This window comes from Hemiscyllium ocellatum, unplaced genomic scaffold (assembly GCF_020745735.1).
Source record: "Hemiscyllium ocellatum isolate sHemOce1 unplaced genomic scaffold, sHemOce1.pat.X.cur. scaffold_1801_pat_ctg1, whole genome shotgun sequence".
Lineage (NCBI taxonomy): Eukaryota > Metazoa > Chordata > Chondrichthyes > Orectolobiformes > Hemiscylliidae > Hemiscyllium > Hemiscyllium ocellatum.
This window is the reverse complement of record NW_026867883.1, coordinates 23,968-32,354: the sequence shown is the minus strand read 5'-3', so window position 1 is coordinate 32,354 and position 8,387 is coordinate 23,968. Positions and strand designations below refer to the sequence as shown.

At 54.9% G+C, this 8,387-nt stretch overlaps 1 pseudogene; it reads right to left on the bottom strand.

The window, feature by feature from the left end:
- Window positions 1-4,850: 4,850 nt before the first annotated feature.
- Window positions 4,851-5,030, bottom strand: LOC132810666 (U2 spliceosomal RNA; annotated as a pseudogene).
- Between the last annotated feature and the right edge of the window lie 3,357 nt (window positions 5,031-8,387).

Here is an 8,387-nt window from a genome sequence, read left to right as displayed (position 1 = left end):
GACTCGAGGGCCCTGGTCAGCTCATCCAGAGATAGCGGCTGGTCCAGCCTCTCTCGCGTTCCGTCCTCTAGGACCTCCGTGATAGAGGACAGGAACGACTGTGAGGCCGTGCTGTCGGTTGGCTTCGCGTCATACAGGCTGGCATAGAAGGATTTACTGATCCTCATGACGTCAGCCTGAGATGACGTTACCGAGCCATCTTCTTCCTTCAGGCTGCTGAGCACGGAGCTCTCTTTGTGCACCTTCTGGAAGAAGAAACGTGAGCACGTCTCGTCCTGCTCTACCGAGCGGACCCTGGACCGGAAGATTATCTTGGAGGCCTCCGAGGCAAAGAGCGAGGCTTGCTGGCCCTTCACCTCCTTGAGGTCCTCCGTGACATCGACCCCCAACGTCTGCAGCAGGAGCAGGTTCTGCATACTTTCCTGGAGCTGGGACAGTTTTCCCCGCCTCTCTCTCGCCTCCTGAACACCTTTGAGGATGAAGAATCTCTTGATGTTCCCTTTTACTGTTTCCCACCAGTCTGCTGGAGACTCAAAGAGACACTTCGCGGTTCTCCAACCTGCGTAATCCCTCTTGAGCTCCTTGATGTTTCCCGGGGTCAACAGCTTAGTGTTCAGTTTCCACGTTCCCTTGCCCGTCCGCTGCTCGTCCTGTAGGTGACAGTCGGCCAGTAGGAGGCAGTGGTCAGAGAAGAACACCGGCTTGACGTCGGTGGTTCTGACCGAGAACGTTCGGGACACAAACAGGTAATCTATCCTTGAGCGGATAGACCCGTCTGCCCGTGACCATGTGTATCTACGCTGCGCTCCATCTGCAGGGGTGCTGAAGACGTCGTGCAGCTTGGCATCTTTGACCGTTTCCATCAGGGCTCTGGACGTAGCGTCCAGTTTACTGTCCCCCCCGCCGGATCGTCCATCTGCATCAATGATGCAGTTGAAGTCTCCGGCCAGAATGACCGGCCTGGACGTAGCCAGCAGCAGTGGAAGCTGTTGCAGGACGGCCAACCGTTCACTCTTATCCGCTGGGGCGTACACGTTGATTAGTCTTACGGGAGCGTTTCTGTATTTAACATCCACGACGAGGAGGCGCCCGCCCACCACCTCCTTAACCTCGGAGATAGTGAAGTTACCTCCCCGCAAAAGGATCCCTAGGCCTGAGGAGCGGTTATCGTTGCCCCCCGACCACACTGACGGCCCATGGGCCCACAAGCTCGACCACCTCCTGTAACTGCTGAGGTGGGGTATCCCGCACTCCTGCAGAAACAGGACGTCGGCTTTGACGCTGGCCAGGGAGGCCAGTGTTGAAACGCATCGCGTAGCCGATTTGATGCTACGCACGTTGATGCTAGCAATTTTCAACCCCATTTTAACAGTTTACAGGTTTACCGGTGTCCGTTTGCTGCTGGTCCTGCCCTTCTGGGGTAGCTGCGTGCATCCCTGTGGTGGCGGCAAACTGTTGGACCTTCGCAGGGCTGAGGTAACTGTCCAGCTCCGCGCTGGAGCCATTACCCCACTCTGTTGTCTTCGTGTCGGGCCCGTGGTCCGCACTGACCAGTTCTCCGTCTGACAGCAGGGCTGTCATAGGACCGCTGCTCCCAGATACCTGGAGCTGTGGGCCGGTGAGTACCTCCTGGTTCTCACCGGGTAGGGGGAGGCCATTACCCGTCCCCTCAGAGGGATCGTCCTTTCCTTCCTGGGCGGTGCTGCCCTCCTTTCTCCTCACAACGCTCTGCCTCTTCCTCTGATGACGACCCTTCTTGCGCCCATCCTCACCATCGGAAGAGCTGCATGCGTCTTCGCCTTGTAGGTGTCGCTTTCCCCTTCGCTGGGTGGCTTTGGGGCCCCCAAGAGGTTTCCTCTTCCTGTTTTTTACTGTGATCCAGTCCTCTGCATCCTTTGATTCCTCCTCTTCCATTTCCTCTGACTGCATTGACGGAGCTTGGATCGGCTGCTGCACCTCCCCGCTGTCTGCCGTCTGCTCCGCTACTGCCTGCTCTTCCTTCTGGGTGCCTCCAGGCACCGTTTCCACGCTATTTTCATTTGCCTTCCTCGCCTTTGTTGGTCCGCGGCTCGTATTCGTGTTGCTACCTCCGGCCATCTGTGCGTAGGTAGCGGCTCCTCGTCTTGGGCAGGCCTTGTACATGTGGCCCGCCTCTCCGCACAGGTTACAGTTCTTGGCCTCCTTACAATCCTTGGTCAGGTGGCCTTCCTGCTTGCAATTTCGGCATACGGTCACCTTGCAGTCGGCCGCCATGTGGCCTGACCTCCCGCAGGTTCGGCACACCTTCGGCTGCCCTGCGTACGTCAGGTAGCCTCTGCTCCCTCCAATTGCGAAGCTGGAGGGTGGGTGGAGGATGTTCCCGCTGCCATCGACCCTCAGGGTTACCTTGACCTGTCTTTTACTTGTCCAGATCCCGAAAGGATCAACGACATCAGTGCTTTCTCCTTCAACCTGGACATACCTCTTCAAGAAGGTGAGAACATCTGCCGCTGGGACGTAGGGGTTGTACATTTGGATTGTAACAACCCGACTTCTCTGCGCAGGAAGCACACACAACGGGACCGCCGACAAGATGGAGAACAGAGGTTCCCCTTCCTTCTCCTTGAAGACCTTCAGGAGCTGCTCACAATGCTTCACGCTCCTGAAGGTCACGTCGAAGTAGCCTGCCCCAGGGAAATCCTGCAGGCAGTACACGTCCGCTGCTGCAAACCCACAGCACTCCAGCAAGACCTTCTTCACAAACACCGTCCGATCGACCGGTGTGTGCTCCTCCACCTTCTTCACAGTCACCCTGACTGTGTTGCGAATGCCCTGGCCAGGGCTGCGAATGGCTGCTGAGGCCATGGCTCCAAGATTGGCTGGTCCCTGAATTGGCGTTAGGCCGAAGCCAGCATGAAGATCCACCAATAGCAGGTCAGCACAACCAAACGATCCTCCAACGTCCAATCACGATCCAGCGATGGTCTCTCCACTAGCTCTGATGACTCGCAACTCGACACCTGTCCTGATAAGAACAGACACTTGATCTTAGCCAAAAGGCCGAGAAGCGATAGCACATCAATACTCCAACGGTGGAGGTCATATTTGCCGACTATCCTTTCCATCAGTTTGATGATATTCAAAGTTCCTTTATTCCCTTACCGTCTACCTTCCTTCCAAGATATCCAACCAGACCGGAAGATCACTCTGCAGCAGTCGCTGTGCTTTCCCCGTGCTTTTCTCTCCATCTGTTACGTAGCCGCGTAGGTCGCGCTGACGACCAATCAGATGGCACGGGCCGGAGCCACCGCACGTCAGGTCGACTGCAGAGAGGTTTCTCCCGGTGATCGGGGACAGCGGCGGCGGCAGGGTCATTCATTCCCCCGGCATCTACAAGATTCACCAGAATTCCTCAGGCAGCACCTTGCAAACCCATGGCCAACGCAGCCTCGAAGGATGACGGCAGCAGATCCACGGGAACACCACCATTCGCAAGTTCTCCCCCCCCTCCGAGACACTCGCTGTCCTGAATTGCAAATATGTCTTTGTTCCTCCGGTGTTACCGGGTCAAAATCGGGAATCCCCGCCCAAACAGCATCGCGGGGCTACCGACAGCACTTGGACTGCAGCGGTTCGAGAGAGCAGCTCACCACCAGGCTGATCTCGGCATGGGCGAGAAATGTTGGCCTTGACGGAAAGATCCTATTCATTGCCTCCCCTTGTGTTGGTGTAGCTTGCCCATAAATGCCAATCATCGTTTCCCTCACGTACAGGATTTGCTCCTCGGCATTCCGCATCAATCCGAAAAGTTGCGAAAAGCGAATTACGTCCGTGCACCCTTTCTTTATCGTCCACTCTCAATATCCTCTCTACTTGTATCCGACTCTCTGGAGAATGGGGAGGGAGCTGATCTCCCCGTGTAAACATGTCACGCTGCAAGCGCGCCTCATCACCACCAGCAGCTTGATTCGACATCTCCGTTCACATTGCTGCAGATCGCTGACAACATTATAATCCGACCCAGTTGACAAACTGACAACTGTTTCGCTACTTGCACCGCAAATGATGACAAATCGTTCCAAATCGTACGGGTGGCACAGTGGATCAGTGGTTAGTACGGCTGCCTGGTGGCACCAGGGAGCTGAAGCCAGTTCCAGCCTTGGGCGATCGTCTGCGTGAATAATCTTTACGTACAGACGTAGCTACTAAAGCAGGTCGCTTCCGTACAGTAGTTTGCGAAGAAACAAACAGAGATGGGGGTTTCACTCTATTCAGGAAACAGACCAAAGACATTTCTTTCTTGTTCAAGAAAATATTAGGATAAATTTGTTGCCTCGGGGGTGGGGGGGGAGGGCGGGGGGGTTGGGAAGGGGCTGTGGGGGCTGATCTGATAGCCATTTGACATTGGCTGAGTCATGGGATCCCACAACCTGATTTGACTGTGTTAAAAATCCCACAACACCAGGTTTCAGCCCAACGGGGTTCTTTGAAATTACAGCAGTCACCCCACCCCCCGCCACCGCCGTACCATCGGTGGGATACGTTCCAAGAACGACCGCAGAAGCCCAAAACGGCAGACAAGGGCAAATCCATTCATTTAAATTGGCAAGTTACCTTCCTGGCAGGCCCCTGGTTCCAGAATGTTCCCTGTAGCACGTTGGGGTTACCCCTGTCCTGGCTTTCTGCGTGCTGCACCTTCATCAGGTAACTGCAGAGCAGGTTCATAAGACAGAAAACCCGTAACAAAAGACGATAGTTTCCTGCAACTGAAAAGACAATAGATGCAACAATCACTGACTGCCATCAACACGGCAAACTAGCAAAGGCAAGAGATTCACATTGCATTCACCTGCTTTTGAACTTGGGTAAGCGTTGGGTGCACCATTCCTGGAAACACTGCAATACCAGGCTGATACATGGAGAGGACAGAGCAAGCCCTTAAGCCATCTCCCTGCTCCAAAAATCCATTTAATACAAACACTCCCACCTTCGGGAGATATCAGCGATTAAACTGATAAGAACAGAATTTTTTTTTTTTTATTTCAAAATATACTTTATTCGTAAATATTCATAAATAATTTGATACACTGTACATTGGGTAATGCCATACATATGTTCACATTAACATACACAGTTTAGAATTTTCCTTTTTATATGCAAGTCTGTGCATTTCTCACTCCTATGCCCTTATATTGGGCTGAGGCGTCAGCAGAGCCCAAATGACTGCATGGGCCCCCTGATCTTCTTTAGACAGGCAGATGTTAAACGGTGGTCTTTCCCCACCGCGCCTTGGCGGCAGCTGCCCCAAGCTTCAGCGCGTCCCTCAACACGTAGTCTTGGACCTTGGAATGTGCCAGTCTGCAACACTCAGTCGGGGTCAACTCCTTCAGCTGGAAGATCAACAGGTTTCGGACCACCCAGAGAGCGTCCTTCACCGAGTTGATGATCCTCCAGGCGCAGTTGATATTCGTCTCGGTGTGCGTCCCGGGGAACAGGCCGTAGAGCACGGAGTCCCGTGTCACGGCGCTGCTCGGGACGAACCTCGACAAATACCACTGCATTCCTCTCCAGACTTCCTCTGCATAGGCACATTCCAGAAGGAGGTGTGTGACAGTCTCGTCCCCCCCGCAGCCACTTCGAGGGCAGCGTGCGGTGCGGCAGAGAGTCCGGGCGTGCATAAACGATCTCACGGGTAGAGCCCTTCTCACCACCAGCCAAGCCATGTCTTGGTGCTTGTTAGAAAGTTCTGGCGATGAGGCATTCTGCCAAATTGCTTTGACAGTCTGCTCAGGGAACCACTCAACAGGATCCGCCCTCTCCTTTTCCCGAAGGGTCTCAAGGACACTACGTGCTGACCACTTCCTGATGGACTTGTGGTCAAAGGTGTTTTTCTTCAGAAATTTCTCCACGAAGGACAGGTGGTACGGAACGGTCCAACTACTCGGAGCGTTCCGCGGCAGCGAGGCCAGGCCCATCCTTCGCAACACCGGGGACAGGTAGAACCTCAGTACGTAGTGACACTTGGTGTTTGCGTACCGGGGATCCACGCACAGCTTGATGCAGCCACACACAAAGGTGGCCATCAGGGCGAGGGTGGCATTGGGAGTGTTTTTTCCCCCATTGCACCGGTCTTTGTACATGGTGTCTCTTCGGACCCGGTCCATCTTTGATCTCCACATGAAGTGGAAGATGGCCCGGGTGACTGCGGCAGCACAGGTTCTGGGGATAGGCCAGGCCTGTGCCACATACAACAATACTGAGAGTACCTCGCACCTGATGACCAGGTTTTTCCCCGCGATGGAGAGCGACCGTTGCTCCCATCTGCCCAGTTTCTGTCTCATCTTCCTGATCCGCTCCTCCCAGGTCTTGGCGCACGCCCCAGCACCCCCGAACCAAATACCCAGCACCTTCAGGTGGCCAGTCCTGACGGTGAAGGGGATATAGGATTGGTCGGTCCAGTTCCCGAAGAGCATGGCCTCGCTCTTCCCTCGGTTTACCTTGGCCCCCGAGGCCCGCTCGAACTGGTCGCAGATGCACAGGAGTCTGTGCACGGACAGCGGATCCGAGCAGAAAACGGCGACGTCATCCATGTACAGGGAGGCCTTAACCTGTAGGCCCCCGCTGCCAGGAATAGTCACCCCTCTCAGGCTCGCATCCTTCCTGATGGATTCGGCAAATGGCTCTATGCAACATACAAACAAGGCAGGAGAGAGTGGGCAGCCCTGCCTGACTCCAGATCTTACAGGGAAGCTATCTGATTCCCACCCATTGATTGAGACTGCACTGACAATGTTGGTGTAGAGCAGTCTGATCCAATTGCAGATTCCCTCCCCAAAGCCCATTTTGGAGAGGACATCCCTCATATATGTATGCGATATCCTGTCAAAGGCTTTCTCCTGGTCCAGGCTGATGAGGCAGGTGTCCACCCCCCTGTCCTGCACGTAGGCGATCGTATCCCTGAGGAGTGCGAGGCTCTCAGAGATCTTCCTGCCCGGTACAGCACAGGTTTGGTCGGGGTGGATCACCGTTCCCAGAGCAGACCTGACCCGGTTTGCGATGACCTTTGACAAGATTTTGTAGTCTGTGTTTAGCAGTGAGATCGGTCTCCAATTTCTAATTTCATCCCTCTCCCCCTTCCGCTTATAGATGAGGGTGATGATGCCTTTCCTCATGGATTCACTCATGGTACCTGCCCGAAGCATACTGACATACACCTCCAGCAGGTCCCGGCCAATCAAGTCCCAAAGAGCGGAATAGATCTCGACCGGTAAGCCGTCGCTTCCGGGAGTTTTATTCTTTTCGAAGGACTCGAGGGCCCTGGTCAGCTCATCCAGAGATAGCGGCTGGTCCAGCCTCTCTCGCGTTCCGTCCTCTAGGACCTCCGTGATAGAGGACAGGAACGACTGTGAGGCCGTGCTGTCGGTTGGCTTCGCGTCATACAGGCTGGCATAGAAGGATTTACTGATCCTCATGACGTCAGCCTGAGATGACGTTACCGAGCCATCTTCTTCCTTCAGGCTGCTGAGCACGGAGCTCTCTTTGTGCACCTTCTGGAAGAAGAAACGTGAGCACGTCTCGTCCTGCTCTACCGAGCGGACCCTGGACCGGAAGATTATCTTGGAGGCCTCCGAGGCAAAGAGCGAGGCTTGCTGGCCCTTCACCTCCTTGAGGTCCTCCGTGACATCGACCCCCAACGTCTGCAGCAGGAGCAGGTTCTGCATACTTTCCTGGAGCTGGGACAGTTTTCCCCGCCTCTCTCTCGCCTCCTGAACACCTTTGAGGATGAAGAATCTCTTGATGTTCCCTTTTACTGTTTCCCACCAGTCTGCTGGAGACTCAAAGAGACACTTCGCGGTTCTCCAACCTGCGTAATCCCTCTTGAGCTCCTTGATGTTTCCCGGGGTCAACAGCTTAGTGTTCAGTTTCCACGTTCCCTTGCCCGTCCGCTGCTCGTCCTGTAGGTGACAGTCGGCCAGTAGGAGGCAGTGGTCAGAGAAGAACACCGGCTTGACGTCGGTGGTTCTGACCGAGAACGTTCGGGACACAAACAGGTAATCTATCCTTGAGCGGATAGACCCGTCTGCCCGTGACCATGTGTATCTACGCTGCGCTCCATCTGCAGGGGTGCTGAAGACGTCGTGCAGCTTGGCATCTTTGACCGTTTCCATCAGGGCTCTGGACGTAGCGTCCAGTTTACTGTCCCCCCCGCCGGATCGTCCATCTGCATCAATGATGCAGTTGAAGTCTCCGGCCAGGATGACCGGCCTGGACGTAGCCAGCAGCAGTGGAAGCTGTTGCAGGACGGCCAACCGTTCACTCTTATCCGCTGGGGCGTACACGTTGATTAGTCTTACGGGAGCGTTTCTGTATTTAACATCCACGACGAGGAGGCGCCCGCCCACCACCTC